The sequence below is a fragment of the Carassius auratus genome, chromosome 41 (assembly GCF_003368295.1).
Source record: "Carassius auratus strain Wakin chromosome 41, ASM336829v1, whole genome shotgun sequence".
Taxonomy (NCBI): domain Eukaryota; kingdom Metazoa; phylum Chordata; class Actinopteri; order Cypriniformes; family Cyprinidae; genus Carassius; species Carassius auratus.
In genome coordinates, this window is record NC_039283.1 from 1,028,616 (window position 1) to 1,045,686 (window position 17,071).

At 38.8% G+C, this 17,071-nt stretch overlaps 1 pseudogene; it reads right to left on the reverse strand.

Moving 5' to 3' along the window:
• Nucleotides 1–734: 734 nt before the first annotated feature.
• Nucleotides 735–16,630, reverse strand: LOC113059762 (phosphatidylinositol 4-kinase beta-like; annotated as a pseudogene).
• Nucleotides 16,631–17,071: the final 441 nt, after the last annotated feature.

Sequence of the window (17,071 nt, forward strand, 5' to 3'; positions counted from 1 at the left end):
TGATACAGCATCTCCTGTTTTCACCCTGCTGTATGAGTGCGTGTTGAAATTCTGATATCATTACTGGTTAAGAAACAAAAAACTCTGATGATGATAATATGGGGTGTTGAAGTCAGTCACACAGGTGGGTCATAGAGCAGCGTAGTGTTTAAATGAGGCACTGGAAAGCTGGATAAAACTCAACTCTGGGTATCCAGAGTACTGCGAGATGTTGTGACAAAAAAGGGAGGGTTTAAACTAGGGGTGCTCCGATCACGATAGGCCGATCGTTAATGCGCATCTCGTCAGTAAAGCCGGTTTTCTAATCAGCGGTTAATTCCATCAGGTGCGTGATTTCACATAGAGCAGCTGTTACTACACAGAGCCGTTGTTAACTGAGAAGATGCGCCAATAAACGCTGAAAATTAACGTGATTTGCGCATCTTCTCTATTAACAACTGCTCTGTGTAGTAACAGCTGCTCTATGAGAAATCACGCACCTGATGGAATTAACCGCTGATTAGAAAACCGGCTTTACTGAGGAGATACGCATAACGATCGGCCGATCGTGATCGGAGCACCTCTAGTTTAAACAAAAGGAAAGGACGTTGTAAAAAGACGACAAACAGTTACTTCACAGCTCAAGACCTCTTCAGTCAGGGTGTAAAAAAAAAATCCATATTTTATCAGTCTGAAGGTAGGTTTTGGGAAGCGGGCATTAGGAGTGGTTTTTAAAGCGGTGCAGTGTTTGTTTGTTTTAGTTTTAGCGCTCTAGTCAGTGTGCTCCCTGGCCACCTCTCACATGATGCCGTTGGTGAGATACTGAAAGCCGTCGTACAGCTTGGTAGTGATGGAACGCATGGAGCCGTCCACCATCTGCTCCACCAACACCTGCAGCTGCTCCTCCGTCAGGTTCATGTGGAAACGCTCCTTCAGGTTACGGATGGTGCTGGAGCCGTGGAAGCAGGGAAGCTGAGAACCTGCAGAACATATAAAAACTGGAATGATAAAGTGTCCTCAGATGAATATAGAAAGACATAGATGCTCCACCCCCTGAAGTTTCAGACAAACAATACCTTGGTGCATGATTTCTACAATCTGGATGACCTTCTCCATGTGCTTGCGTGCAGCGATTAGGCCTTGGAGCATAAGCATTTTATAATAATTGAACATGTCTCCATCCAGACCTCCCATTACCTATGAGATGCACAGATTAGAAAATTCTGTCCGATACTGAGAAGCAGATCATTATTTTTACATCCTTCTCTTCATCCAATATAAAGTTTTACTTACATCAACAAATTCACTGGTTAGTTTAAAGGCAGATGTCTCGAAGCCCAAGTTACGTGGAGAGCTGGAAAGGATGAAGCCGAAGTCGATGTGAATGATGTGGCCCTCAGAGTCTAGCAGGATATTTCCATTGTGCCTGTAAAACAAGAGAAAATGGTGATTAGAAATAATAAAAATTATTTTCTTCGGATATGATTCAAGCATGGTCTCTCTCACCTGTCCTTGACCTGCAGCAGATAGCAGATGAGACAGTAGCCAGCGCAGCTCTGAACAAAGTTGCGCTGAGCGGTAAGGAACTCCTCTGTATTGAAGTCCCCATGCTCTTGCCGGAAGTAGTCGAGCAATGAAAGCTGACTCTGTTTCTTCACCTGGTGAATGGACACAGCGTTGACCACCGGCTCAATCATACCACTGTCTGAGGAGATGACCAGGATCTTGTATGGTTTGATCCACAAGGGAACCCGTTCTTGTTCCCAGATAATCTGGAAGACCACAGATGGTGAGAAGATCCAGTATAGCAACATATTATGCCTGAGGAGGCCTTGCTTCAAAAAACACATTGTGAACTACTGTTCAAAAGTTAGGGGTCGGTAAAAAAAAAAAAAAAAAAAAAGTTATTATTTTTTATTAAGGATTCATTGATCAAAGGTGACCGTAAAGACTTTTTAATTTATTACGTTTTCTATTTCAAATAAATGCTGTCATTTTCAACTTTCTAATCATCTTAGGATCCTTAAAAGAACAAATCAGTTGTGTAGTTTCTTTATACATTTATTTTGACCTAGAAAACAGCTCTATATTAAACCACAAAACTGTTATCAACATTGATAATAATAAGAAATGTTTCTTGCGTACCAAATCGGCAGTTAATGTAGCCTCTTTGAGCATAGGAAACTTAATTCCAAAACATTTTAAAACTCCTACAAACCCTAAACTTCTCAACGGTAATGTACAATAATATTTTAAAAACGGTATATCCTGTAATTTAATATATATTTTAAAAGTATATCCTACAATAAAGGATGAGATATAACTAGGGTGAACCAATATTTTAAAAATAAAATAAACTGTTAATAAAAAAAAGCTGATAATAGGCTAAGATTTATCCTAAAAACCTATCATTATAAAGTCTACAAGTGATTTTGGCATCATGACAATATAATGAATAGTGTGAAAAATTGGGGAAATGAGCAAGCACAATGAAATAAACAATACTGGCCTATATCCAATTTGGTACCGATATATTATGCATCCCAAGAATTAGCCCCATTTTTAAAGACAAAATATAAAGAGTGTAACCTGTAGCTGTTTCAGCACTTGATAGGCGAGAAGCTCCTGTCTCAGGTCATCGCCACATTTCACAATAACAGACAGAAGACGCCAGTAGGGCAGGTGGCCATAGGGGGAGCCCTCCCTTATCCGTCTATTCAACAACACAGGAATGATTGAATCAGACTTAACAAATGATTGAAAATACCAACCATGGTGAAGACAGTCATACACATACCTGACTTTCTCCTCCCATGGTTCCTTTAAGGCTACGGCTGAGGGATCCTCTGGGTCCCTCTTAAATGTGGTGGGGGTGTGGGCGAGTTGCTCGGACAGGCGTCGTCTGAAATAACAAACATTCCAGTTAAATTAGTATTCTCTTTCTTACAGTTTGCAATTATTAAATGCATTGTCTCCAAGTCTACCTGATATCTCCAGCTGCAATAAAAATAGGTTCCTTGCTCTCCTGACTGGTGATGCTATCTACTGAGAACTGGGAAATGTTGTCACAACTGTTGGTGTGGATCTCTGGAAACTTGAGAACAAAAAAAAAAAAACAATGGTCAGCTCTCTTACAATAGCAAATCTGTAGATGTTGCCCTTATAGACGCTCTGTCCGAGTACCTCCACTTGAAGCTCTCCGATGTCGTCCACAGACCATGCCTCGTCATCGTTGTCATAATTGGGAACTGTGGAGAAGCTGCTGGCACGCTGGTCGGGCGTGATGCCACAATCGGGAAGATTCTCTACGGATCGCGTGCTGCGAATCCGTGTTTCCGGGATTCTCACTGGAACACTCGACGTCTCAAAGTTCTCACATTCCAGAACTTCTACGTAGATTAAGTAAGGTGCCTGGAAAAGCACAAAAGGTAGTTTTTTCTTTTTTTCATATTCTTTATAAATTAAAAAAGGCAGTTTAACAATGTTTAGAAATCAAATAAGGAAAGAAAGAGTATTTCAAACCCCATTAGAAGAAACTAATGGATTCTTATCTCAGCACCTTACCTTATCCTTCGAATTGAGCACGACGGCCTGTGTGTGGGGCACACGCACCACGTGGTGGTCAAAAGCAGCCGTGGACAGCCAGACCCGGGCAGGCAGCTTGTGGTTGAGTAGGGACAGCTCTGAGATGAGCCTCTGGGTCTTCTGTTCTTTAGTGGGCAGAGTGGCCAGTCTCTTCCCGATCCCCATTAGAGACTTAATGAACTCCCTCTGAGGGGTCAGTCGCACAGGCTGAGAGCAGAATGAAGATTGAGAGAGGAAATGAAGATGATGGGGAAAAGAGAGAGAAAAAAAAAAAGTCATTTTAACACAAACTCACGTCTATGCAAACCAATTTAGGCATTTGCAGAGGAATTGTTTAACAAAAAAGGTTGCATGATAAACAAAATCTAAAAAATGATTGATAAAAGTACCACTGATTTAAAATGGTACGATACGATATGCAAATTTTGTTACCTGAAAACAATGTGCTGATATTCAGCACAGTTCAGATATTCAGGCAGTGTGACGACGCATAAAGAGCAAAGTGTCATTTTTTCCAATGTTAAAACACATATCCCAGCTAAAAGGCAATTACGAATATATTATATTATATATATATAATTGTTTTTTGCATGTTTAATCTATCACTGTCTTATTTAATATTGATATTAGTCAGAGAGTAATATTGAGTAGTACCAAAGCCTAAAATTTTTGAACCGACTGTACATCCAAACTAAACCAATCACTGAATATCAATGGATGTATGAGTAATTGCACATTATTTTTTTGTTATTCAGCATTGGAATATGTGGAGCAGTGCTCAAAATTTGCATGCATGATCGGCACAGCATGCTAAACTCAAAGTGAAGCATGGACATAAAAAAGAAATGGTAAGAGAGGGTTTTAGCAGCAGCTGACCACAGGGTGGAGCAAGTGAGTCATGAATGAATAGCATCACCTGAAATGAGGAAAAAGTATTAACACAAATACATAAAGTCATCCAAGAACAGGAAAATGTGGAGAAAGACTCATCAAACTCCTCCACATGTGCAACCAATGGTTCATAGATGTCAAAGGATACATGGATATATGTAATCAGTGTAGAAGGGGTTACAGAAACAGGACATAAATTAACTTATTTTCCAAAGAACTAAAAGTACCACTTAATCCTTTGCAAATATGAAAAAGAACACCCAAAACACCAATAGAAAGAATTCATTCCACCAAATTAACACTCTTTCCAGAGAATTCTCCTTTGCCAAGATTTGCAAACTCTCTGTAAGAAACCAAAGGTCTTGATCACCCAAGCCAAAACAAATCTGCCCCATCTTTATTAAAATTAATAAGCCAAAAACTCTTACACTTAGACACTGATTGATTAAATAGGAGAATGAGAGGAAAACGACACATCCAAATAATTAGGCTACTACAGCTAAAACTGAAAAGAAAAACCACACAAAGAACAAGTGTTTGCAAGCATGCCATCAGTTCACTGATGAAGACTTGTATTGTTCATATCAATATGCAACATGCAATAGACATTTTTCACAAATAAGGTAAAAATTGGTGTCTCGTAACTTAAATTTATTTAAAATAAAGGCCCAATTCCTACATCCACTGGAGGACTATTAGATATGCTACATAAAATAAAAAATTTAAAGTTGTTCATTTTTTATTATTATTATTATTAAATTATAAAAATGTATATTATTATTATTTTTTTTAGTCATATATAGACATTTATGATTAAGCCTTTCATACCCTATTTGTGAATGTAAATACCCTACCATACCCTATTTTCATGTAAAGTGCCAATGTTATGCCCAATTTGTGACATTTGAAAGCATGATTGCAAATCTTGAAGGCAACATTTGAAGGAATCTGTGGAGTCAACCCCGCCTGCAAACAGACACAGCCATCATCCCACCAAGCACAGAGGAGCGTTATTAGACGTGAGAGACTTACTGTACCAGCCTCTAGCTCGAGACTGTCGGAGCTGGAGCTCAGATCCTGGGAAAAGGAAGAGGAGGGTGGGGGGAGTTATAGTGCAAGAGCAGAGGAGGGTGGAGGGGGTCAGAACAAGACAAAAACACATCACAACGTTACACTCATCCCATCTGTTAGAGCAGCAGGCCCTGGCCGTGGCTCCACAGGCCTGAAAATTGTCATGTTTATCTCTGGCTGCTGATGGTGACTTGGCCTAATCTCTGAGAGCTGCTCTGATCAAACCCATGTAAAGCACTGTGCTGGTGGTGAGATGAGGGATTACAGGAGACACACACACACGCACACACACACCTATACATACTCCTCCGGCAAGGCCACGTCTAACCATTGGATTCGTTTTATCATCTACATATTAAAGTAAAATGGCTATGATTTAAAGAAGTCCAAACATAAACCCTTATCAGAAAACGAATAAAATGTTTACAGCATTAGCCAGTATTTACTGTAATAATACACAGAACATTCAACCAATGAGCTTTCACATTTGGAGTGGAAATGCCTCAGAAATAATGGTCACTCGTGAGTCGTGACAGCTGGTTAGGACATGAAACAGGTTTAATTACCAAGGTTGCTTGAGACGCAGCACAAAGCACGAAAACTTATACATACATTAAAACTCCTATTATCATGTTGTTAATTATCCACATAATAGTACTACTGTGTTATTCCCAATCCTGGTCCTGGAGAACCCCCAAAACGGCAAATTTTAGTCAGTATGCCACCAATGTATCAGCCACTGAGATATATTGGCGACCAGTATTTATCGACCAATTTTTCCATAATTTGCATCATTTGCATATCTGCTATAGGAAAAAGGCTGTTATAACAAACCAATGGTTTATTAATTACCTGCGTGAAGGCACTGAGCTGTATGTCTGTTGCATAATCCTACCACAGCTGTCTGCAGTTTAATGCTAATCAAATAACAAGAGACCACATACTTTTTATATACTAAATAACTTCTGTAACTTTCATAAGTGTGGTGGACCTCATCTGAATGATGATCAAAACTTTACTGATGTTTTATTTTTTCACTCCAGAAAAATCATCATAAGAGCTAAAACAAAACACAGCATGAGAAGTGCATCAATTACACAAAACTCTTATAACAACTAACAGTAAACAAATATATACAGATCTCATGGGGGGGTGCTTAATAAACTGACAAACTTTAAATCCGAAGAATAGCGTGCTCCATAGGAGCACTGGAAAACCTGTCAAAATAAGAGTCCCATCTTAGTAAAGGAGATCTCATACATATTTAAACTTACAAATAAAGATTAAAAATGTAGACAAAAACAAATTAGAAGATTAATCATAATAAAGACTGTTACAATAAAGAAAGATTAATATGTATATAATTTATACAGTGAAGTGTTATTTTACATCTGTTTACTTTATTTTTGAACCTGAAAACTGTTAAACCTACCTAAAAATCACTGCTTATTTAACCCTCTGAGGTCTAAGGGTATTGTGGGGGCCTGGAGAAGTTTTGTCATGCCCTGACATTTGTGCTTTCTCCAGTTGCTTATAAACATCTAAATGGCTAAAGTCTAATATCACTGTAATCAGCACAAACTGGGCTATAATAATAATAATATGTGAGCGGCATGTATGTACATGATTGTGTTTTTAAGAAAACAATGTTTATGCGTGGTTAGTGAAAAACAAAAAAAATTTAAATCACTTGAATAAGACAATAAAAAACATACAGAAAATTGGTTTCCAGGACTTTTGAGAACTGGAGCTTGTAGGCTACAATTTTTCTTTTTTTAAAAATGTGAAAATCATCTTGTTCACTCACTCATAGAAAACAATATATTGTAACATTAAAAAAACAAAACAACACAATAGTTTCTGCAAGGGCCAAAAAAAGGAACTATGGAAACATCCTGATTGTTGAGCCATGGTCTATGATGTACTAGTTGTTTATGCAAATAAACAAATCCACACAGCCCACCTGGCTGCACCAACTAAAGTGCAAGCACAGTGAGCAGTGGAGCCTGACTAGCCCCTAAATCAGAAAGCTGCCCCTTAACATCCTGCAACTTAGAAAAGCAAGACTCGACCCTTCCCCTCTGACATCTGGCAAAGATAGCAGCGCATCCAAGCCAAGTTCTGCCAGGCTTCTTCCTCAGCAGCATATGATCAGTGGCTACCTAAGCTGCTTGCCACCCACCTGAAACTCAACAGATTGGCACTTGTCATTACAACCCTGCATTGGCCACTAATAAACATACTTTGCATCCAATTTGCACGGACCTAACGTTGTTCTCCAGGGCTGTGTAACAGCTGTTGAACAGCTGTCATGTCTCAGTTCTCAGGGAGTGTCATACATCGGTCTTGCTTCAATTTTCAGGGAATATCAAGCAGCTGTCATGTTTACTTGTGCCTCATCCAGCAAACAGTCACTTTATAATTCAGTCTTGTTTACAAGATCCTGTGGAAGCAACTCTAGCACAGGCAACTCTTGAACAGACAAGCACCACTTAGAAAATTTATAATAATAACCATAATAATAACTGACTCATCCCTTGTTTTCTTTTTTCCCCCTCCTTTTCTTAAAAAGAAGAATCAAGGTTACAGTGGCTTTTGATCAAAAATTGGCCCCATTCATTTCCACCGTATGCTCTGATTTAATTGGCATGATGGGGTGAAACAGGGGTCCATATTCCACATAATAACACCGTGGTCCTTCTCTCATGGCAAACCTCTATCCTGACAGACTTTCAAAAAAAAAAAAAAAAACCCTAGGGAGATGATATGCTTGGTTTTATCTTTCTAGAATAAATCTAAAATCTTCACTTCGAGGAAGGAAGAAAAAACAACACGCTGAAATATTTACACAGTTAGCTTGAAAAACTGCAGCATAGTGTGTAAATAAATCACAGTGGATCCGTTAATTTATCAGTGCTGTTTGTGTGGGATATAAAATGAGGCTCTACACCTGTTCCACCAATAGAAAGGTGAGCATGACACAATGCCCAAAGCTATACAAACAAGAAAAGATAGATAATTTCTTTTTATAATGCACATTCATGCCCAATATAGAGTTTATGGATTTTCATTTACATTATACAACTGTTCTTCCTTAAATAAAGGCCATCAAGGCTTTGAGCAAACCTTTAAAGGCTAATGTTTGTTCCGGCTTAATGCAATTCACAGTAGACACCTACACTGTACTTCACAAGGTGGAGTTATTTAAACACAAAGTGGCATTCCTACGTTACCACCTTTAGTTCTCAAAAGAAGTTTTCTAGTGTGTAAATGGCGTGGAGGAGTTGTGGAGCAATGCATTTCATAATAGCTGATCTTTATTCTATTTACCAATGGAGTGGCTCACTGCCATGTTAATGGTGACATCACTGTTGCTATAGCAGCACATGCTGCACCAAGATCACGTTCAGAGGAAGAAAGAAGGGAAGAAAGTATGCTGCAGGAAGATAAAAGAGGAAGGCAAGTGATCATGTCCACATGCCTGAATGTCAGAACAAAGGGTGTGTGCTGTGCGACGAGGTTAAAATGAAGAAAATCTGAAGTGAGCTCTAAAGTTCCACATCACAGTAGAACTTGATCCATGATAAGTTATTGCAAAACGTTCTGCCCTGCAGCTTCACTGATACACTATAATGATCTGAACACAGAAAAGACAAGGGGCAGGTCAATATGCGCTATTCTAATATCCAGGCTGTTGAAAAGCTGTTACATAAACTCTTAATAACAAAGCTTAATATGAATTAAGACATATTTGCCTGGCCAATTAAACTAACTGGATAAGACAAGCTGTGGACAGACATCTGTAAGAATCACACTGACACCCACAAATGAATAAATTTTCTTATTAAAACATTTACTTAATACTGTCATGACAATGATTCCAAACCATAAAGCCTTATTAAAAAATAAATACAGCATGTATTATGGTAAATTGTAACTACTCTCCAATCCCCTTGACCACACAAATTAGCCTGCTATAAAAGGGAACAAAGATAAATGGACAATTTACACTTCCATTTGGAGTCAGTTATTAATTCAATTAAATTAAATATTTTATTCAGAAAGGGTGCATTAAATTATCAAATCTTATATCTTATACAAAATAATATGGTACTTTTGAACTTTCTCATTTGGAAAAAAGTATCCTGAAAAAAAATGTACCGTGGTTTCCAAAGAAATATTAAGCAACACTGTTTTTTTTTTTTTTTTTAAATAAACATTGTTAATAATATAAAATATTTCCTGAGCCACCAACTCAGCATATTTGAAGGATTTCTGAAGGATCATGTGATCCAGAAGACTGGAGTAATAATTAACTCCTGAAAATTTGATTTTACCATCAGATGAATAAATTACATTGTAAAATTTATTACAATGAAACAGTAATAGTAAATTGTGAAAATAGTATTTGTTCATACATGTGCAGTCTTTGCGAGCATAAAAGCATCTTAAAAAAAACATTAAAAAAAATCTTACCATTCCAAATCTCACTTCTAAATGGTGTATATGTACATTGGTCAATATTTGTTAATTTGGTCCAATTAAAGTGCTTGTTAAAGTCATTTAACAGTTCCAAATTAACTGAATAATAATTGTTAAATTTCTGCAAATAAATTGTGTAGGTGTCATCTGCTGTGATTAAATCTCATCTGCTGTGTAATTTCAGCCACCAGGAAACTCCCGTAATGAGTAATCTGATTTATGTGGTATAAACAGGATCTGATCTGTCTGTCACACTGACCTCGGATCTAATCCTGGAGCTGTGAATCACAAAGTGCCACTTATTAGAAGCATGAGAGGTGACTTAGTGGCATGGCAATTAGTCCTGAGAACTATCATCATGACTGTGCAAATGAACACAAACAAAGAGGGGCTGTCTTAACAGAAGAGCTGCAAAGCATCATTCTTCTGGAATCAGTCAGCATGGGTAGTTAATTATTTTCTGAGAGCAAAAAAACTCAAATTTATTCATCCCCCTGCTGGCTTCTGCCTTCACTGTGATTAAAGCTGAAAAAATGTAAATTCATAAGTGACATGGCAGACCAACTCAAACACGCTAAAGCACCTTTCACACTGAGATTCTGGATAATACATGGGTAATGTGTCCCGGCAATTGTTCCATGATCGTTTGATTTTGGTTAATTCACACTGCCAGTGATTTCCCGTGATATGTGCGTGCGTTCACACATAACCTGTAAAGGTCCTGTAATGACACGTGACCTCAGAATGTAACGTGTAATGTACGAAGTGAAAAGGACAGGCACGTAAAATTTTTACTTAAGCTGGCGAACGATCTCAGCTTCAGCACAGATAGTGAGGAACTACCTGATCTCGGTTTCATTATAGTTTGCACTTATTTAATGGTTGTGAACGTTGATCTGCCTTAAAAAAGAAAAAAAAAATAGTAAAAGAGTCGCACAATAATGTGCGTCATCACTACAAAAAACACCCTTTACGCAATTGGTTCTGGCTTTTGTTCACACAGAGCTCATTCCGGAACTGAACCTGGCAATGTTACTAGGACCCCAACCTGGGATCGATCCCAGAATCAATCCTAGGACGTGTTTGCGTTCACACTGAAGGCAATCCGGCAATGTTCCGGCAATTTCCCGGGTCCAACGTGCAGTCTGAAAGGGGCTTAAGACGATACATCTCTGTTCCAAAACCTAGATAGCTAACCCATCTAGACAGCATTTTAAAATCTTGAAACGGAAACAGCAACACATGTGTTCTTCCATATTGTGATTTAAAATAAAATAAATGTAGGGTGGGTACTTGGTTCTATTCGTTGGTTGTTGATTGACAGATTTTAAAGTCGATTGTAAAAAAAAAAAAGAAAAAAAAAAAAAGTTGGAGTTAAGCAGACTAAATTATTAATAAATCTGTTGTTTCAATGGAAAATCAAGTTATGACATTCTGATTAAAAATTATGAGGTCTACAGTTTAAAAACATATGCATAGATGAATCGCTCATAATGAGATCAATAACCTGCATTTAGAACATAGAAAAACATGCATTTCATGTCAAAATCAAGGAAAAATCTGTTCTTAGATGCCTTGTTTGGGCTGAATTGTAAAGCACCATTACAAATATACAAGTTAAAAAGTTAATCGAAAAAAAGGCAATATTTCATTCAATTAAGATGAGAGCTAAAAAAATCTAACATTTCTAATGATGCTTATTAGATTAGTCAATATTAATTTAGCAGCATTGTAATATGGCCTAAATGTTTATCAGAATCATTTGTAAGTTGACTCTCCCATTCTTTTTCCTTATGGGTGCTCCGATTCATTGGCTACCAATCACGATGGCAGTCTCTATATCTCTATAACAGTCTCTATAAAGGCTGATTTCATAAACTGTCCTCAAGCTCCTAACGTGCCTGTTGTGAGAGGTTTAGCATGATATGCACCAGCACCGTCTCAACCTTTCTCCAGTGCAGGTAAAATAATTATAATGCTGAAGATGAGGTGCAATTTATATTTCTTTAGTGAAACAGCGTGAGTGAATCACCGTGCGCTCTTTCTCTCTCCCTCTCAAAATGCACAAATGGATTCATATCACCACATCGCATCTGAACTATAAGCAAACTGCACACTGCACAGTTGACACAGGAATTGTCACTTGCACAATTGAGGCAGTGTCACATTGTCACTAATGTTTATAATTTGCCTTTCTTTTTGTCTTGCCAGTGTTTAAACTATCCAGCACTTGCACGCTCTTCAGAGATACATGCACACTCAAAGTGCGCACACATAAGGCTGCCTCACATAAAGCTCACAAAATCAGGCTTGTGCTGTGTGTAAGCTATTGCCAGTTGCCCCACTGTAAAAACAAAAATGCACTGCATAAGCAAACATTTTGTTGAGAAAAATATTATTTTTAAATGTCTAAACCCACCCCATTTTCAAAAATTAATGAGTTTTTATAAAATTAAATGAATGTTTATAAAAATCCTGATTTGAGCATCACTATAAATAAATTTACATGATAAAGACAAAGCTTCAAAAAGATCTGTATCGGTGATCGTATTGGCAGAAACTGCTTCTGGTGATTGGCTCCAAAAAGCACCCTTACTTTTTCCATAAAAGAGCACTATTTTATGTAGTTGTTACATATGGTAAATCAGTCACTTTTTAGGTTCGATTTCAGTAAGCAACTACATGAATATTTATTTGACAGAGCTTGTCTGAGTGTCAGCACCACATCAAGTGGAACATCGAATGGCCTTTTCCAGCGCAGCCATAGAAACCACACAAATCGGAGTTGTTTGCCTTCCGCATTTGCATGAAACAGCTGAGAAACAACATCCGTGGGAGGTGGAAGCGATGGCCAGAAATGGTTAATCTAAAAGCAGCTTTCATGTAACTAACTAGGTAAGCATGCATGTGAGTAACAAGTGTCTCACCTCATCCTGGCAGGCCTCTACTTTAGGATTGCTGGCAGTTCTCTTCAGGTTGCTGCTGAGGCTGATACTGAGGGTGGCATCTGATTTGGAGCGTTGGTGAGTGCGTTTGGAGGGTGAGAGGCTGTGTCCGCTCATGCCCTGACAGTGATGGAGGGGTGGGGGGCAGGAAGGGGGAGGCTGTGGCATCTCCCTGCGGATGCGCTGGCTGGAGGGCTTGAGTTCATCTGACAGGATGAGTTTACGCAGTTTGGTGCCACGGGAGTGGCGCTGCGTGGAGATGTGCATGTCAGAAGAGTAGGCCCCAGCAGCCAGGCGCACTGCAGGGAGAAACTGATGCTTTGCCGGCAGCGGTGCACCACATAGGGCTTGATGGCGTCACCCACATCCTCATCCATGTGGATGTACATATTGAGCAACTGGGGCAAATAGAAGTCAACGTCTTCGTTCCGGAAGCTAAAGAGTCGATTGCCAATGTAGGCTTGCACGCCAGGCTCCTTGGAATTATAAAGATAGGAGATGGCCATGGAGATGTCAAACAGCTTGGACTCAAAGAGACGCAAGAGCAAGGACTGCTTAGATGAGTTGTTCTTTTGACGGCACCGCACATTCTTCAGAGGCTCTGCTTCCTCCTCGCTGATCTTGGGAGGTTTTCTTCCATTGGTGGACTCAGGGTGTGATGTACTATTCACCAAAACTGGTTCTGAGCTGGCTGAAGATACCTCTCCATCGGCCTTTAGGAACTTCACCTTTTGAAGCACCTCCTGGCAGGCTTTCTTAGCCACCTCAGTATCGATGACCAGGATGGGTTCGCCCACTCCCTCGGATATGACATCTAGAGGGGGGCTGGAGGTGGGCAGGCCTTCACTGGTGCTCGGGCTGGAGCTGGGACGAGGGCCAGAGGAAGGAGACGAGGGCAGGGACAGCGAGGAGGTGGTGGAGGTAGAGGAAGCAGATGGGCTCTTCTGTAGCTCCTCAAGCTGGGCAGGGGAGATCTCCAGCTCTGTGTCACCCATGGCCACACACTGCTAGGCCACTGCAGAACACAGAGAGACAACAAAACACAGATTTAGTAAAAACAACAGGATGGCAATCACAATGCATATAAAATGCTGTAATGTGAAATTTATGAGTAAATAGACAATTTAGCAGGACAAATGTGGGGTGGGACTTTTCAGTGGTAGAGCAATTACCTACACTACCATTCAAAAGTTTGGGGTCAATCATTGGTTTTTGTTTTTTTAAGAAATAAGTACTCTTATTCAGCAAGGTCACATTAAATGAATAAAAAGTGACAGTAAAGACGTTTACAAATGAAATCCTTTTCTTTTGAGCTTTCTGTCCATCAAATAATCATATGCAGCCCAATTGCTTTCAACATTGATAATAATAATAAGAAATGCATATTAGAATGATTTCTGAAGGATCATGTGACACTGAAGACTTGAATAATGGCTGATGAAAATGTTGCTTTGCAATCACAGAAATAAATGATATTTTAAAATGTATGAAACTTTGAAATCATTGTAATATTTCACAATATGAATGTTTTACTGTATTAATGATTAAATACATTATGCTTGGTGAGCATAAGATACTTCTTTCAAAAACATTTTTTACAAATCTAAGTGATCCCCATATTTTGAATGGTGATGATGAAAACTTCTTGCTTAAATAACTCTGATGAGTTATGCACAATATGAACAGGAACAGTCATTAAGACCGTAAACAGGGAAAGTCTGATTTCATTTTGCCTTGAAAATATCAACTTACATATAAAAGTCCGAGAAATCAGAGAACAAAAAGATGTTTTGACCAACATGTGACCAAAACATTCAAATATAAAATTCACAATAAACCAGAGGAACAGGCTTTTTTAAGAGCCACTTCCCCAGGGTCACGCTGTCCCACTGATCCACAGCTACGCAGAACAGCGAAATAATCCGCCTCCAGCAGATTACCTCACCATTACCAGCAGGCCAATATCAGATAAAGCAAAGCATCAGTGTCAGATTCCACAAAGCTGCTACATTAAAAACCTATTGTACGTTAAAACAGATCATGTTGTCAGAAAGAGGTAGTTCACCACATAAAGTCACTTCTAGAAGTACCCATGGTTCTACTGTGATGGAAAGTCCTCAAGTTACAATGGAAAGTAAGATAAGTCAGACCTGAATAGTTTAGTTAAATGAAAGACAAATCAGCATGAAAAGTGTTTGTTCTTAGATGACTGAAATTTAAGAGCAGGAACAGAAACTGCAACAGATGAAATCAAAACCGATTCTGAAAGCAGCACACGTCAAATGGTAGAGACTGAGTCAGGTCTCCTCTCACATATCACATGCTGAATGCATCTCTGGTGGATGGTTAAATCTAAACTGACAGTTTATATGCTGTTCTAGCTTGCCAGCTCTTTCTTCAAGTTAAATCCTGTGAAACTGGAAAAACATTGCTCTACAACAAGCCTAAACTGATAACAGGAAGAGTTGCAACACTGATCCAGACTAACCACAAGCACAGGCCTATTTCTATTGTTCGGTATCAAAATGTTTCACGGAACTTCTCCGATTGCAATGGAAAGAGTAAATTCAATCAGCCTTTACCCGGAAACGTGAGAGGAAGACATGTAGATCATGAACGATCAGTCTCAAGAGACTCCTTCTGTCAACACTTTATTATCCCAAACCATTATTATCTAACTGTTTGATGAAACCCTTGAGTTAGATTACAAAACTGCTACAGTATAGATATATAAACCACGAAATCCAATAATCTTGAAATCAAACTCACTGAAACAGAATCAACAAACTTAATGCCAGGTATATAACGTTAATGGCTATCGGTATCTATAATTTTGATTTATGTGACGCATCAGCTGGTTTGATCAGGACATTATTATCTAGATTAGCTAAAATAACAATGCTTAACTAGTTAATCAACTTGCCATAAAAACACACTGTCAATTTTATTTATTTTTATGTCACGTAACGTTGAGTTAGTTGAAAGTCTACAGACAATTGACAGTACAAGCACATCATGCTAAGTATTTCCATTTATGGCTGCCAAAACTCGTAATAACATCCATATTTCTTCTCTGATCTGCTTTATAATCAAAACATTAATTGTTTTGTCCTACTTCATACGTTAAAAAGTAAGCAGTCTATCAGTCAGATGACTTTTGCACTCGTTAGCATCCGAGCTGTTTAGCTGAGACCACGTCGACTACTTTTCTCTGGTAGGGCTCAAATAAATGCTTGCCTTAAAAACAGTATAATAGTATGTGTAATGAAAAAGAGCATAATTTAATTAACAATAGATATTATTAAATGTGCAACTGTTATGAAGGCCTGAAAGGATAAGCTCATAAAAACAAACGGATGCTATACCTAGCCAAGCCGCTAACGCAACTTCTCTACTTTATAACGTTCTTCTACTTTTGAACCGGAATCATCTTTATAAATGACTTACCTTAAAATAAACCCGGTGAAAGCTTAAATAATCGGTTTATCTGTGTTCTAACTGCCCCATTTGGGAGCCGGGGTTCTCCTGTTGCTGAATAGCCGGTGTGGTTCACTAGGAAAGTGAATGGAGAGATGACAGACACGCCGGGGCTGCCCACATCAACTGCCTGATTCCGGCATACAACCATAGACAGTAAAAGAAATGGACACAGCGACCCCATTGGAACTCAATTGAGACAAATGAAGCCCAGTTTTAGCGTTTTTTTAGCACTTCCGTTTCTGACGCGCAGACTCAAAGGAAGCTTGACGACGTCAGCAACCTGTCTGACAGATGTAAATCTTCTAAGTGGCTGTGCGTGAAAACTGCCATCGTTAATCTTGCAGAGACGGCGAGCTTGAGCGGGGAGTTTTTTGTCATGAGTGAGCAGGAGTAAGTATTCTGATTAATTATTTTGTATAGTATTTTAAACTGTAACGCCAGTACGCCATATTAAGTTAATTGTCTGCGAGCTTCTCCTCCTGTCTGTACGGTAATGCGACAGAGAGCCGAGTGGTTATGACGCAATCGTTAGCCTATTTTTTACAAAAACTGTTTATACGGGGCCATAATGTAACATAGAAGGTAATGGAGCACTTTATACATTGTCGTGTATCTTTAGAAATAAATAATGGACAAAC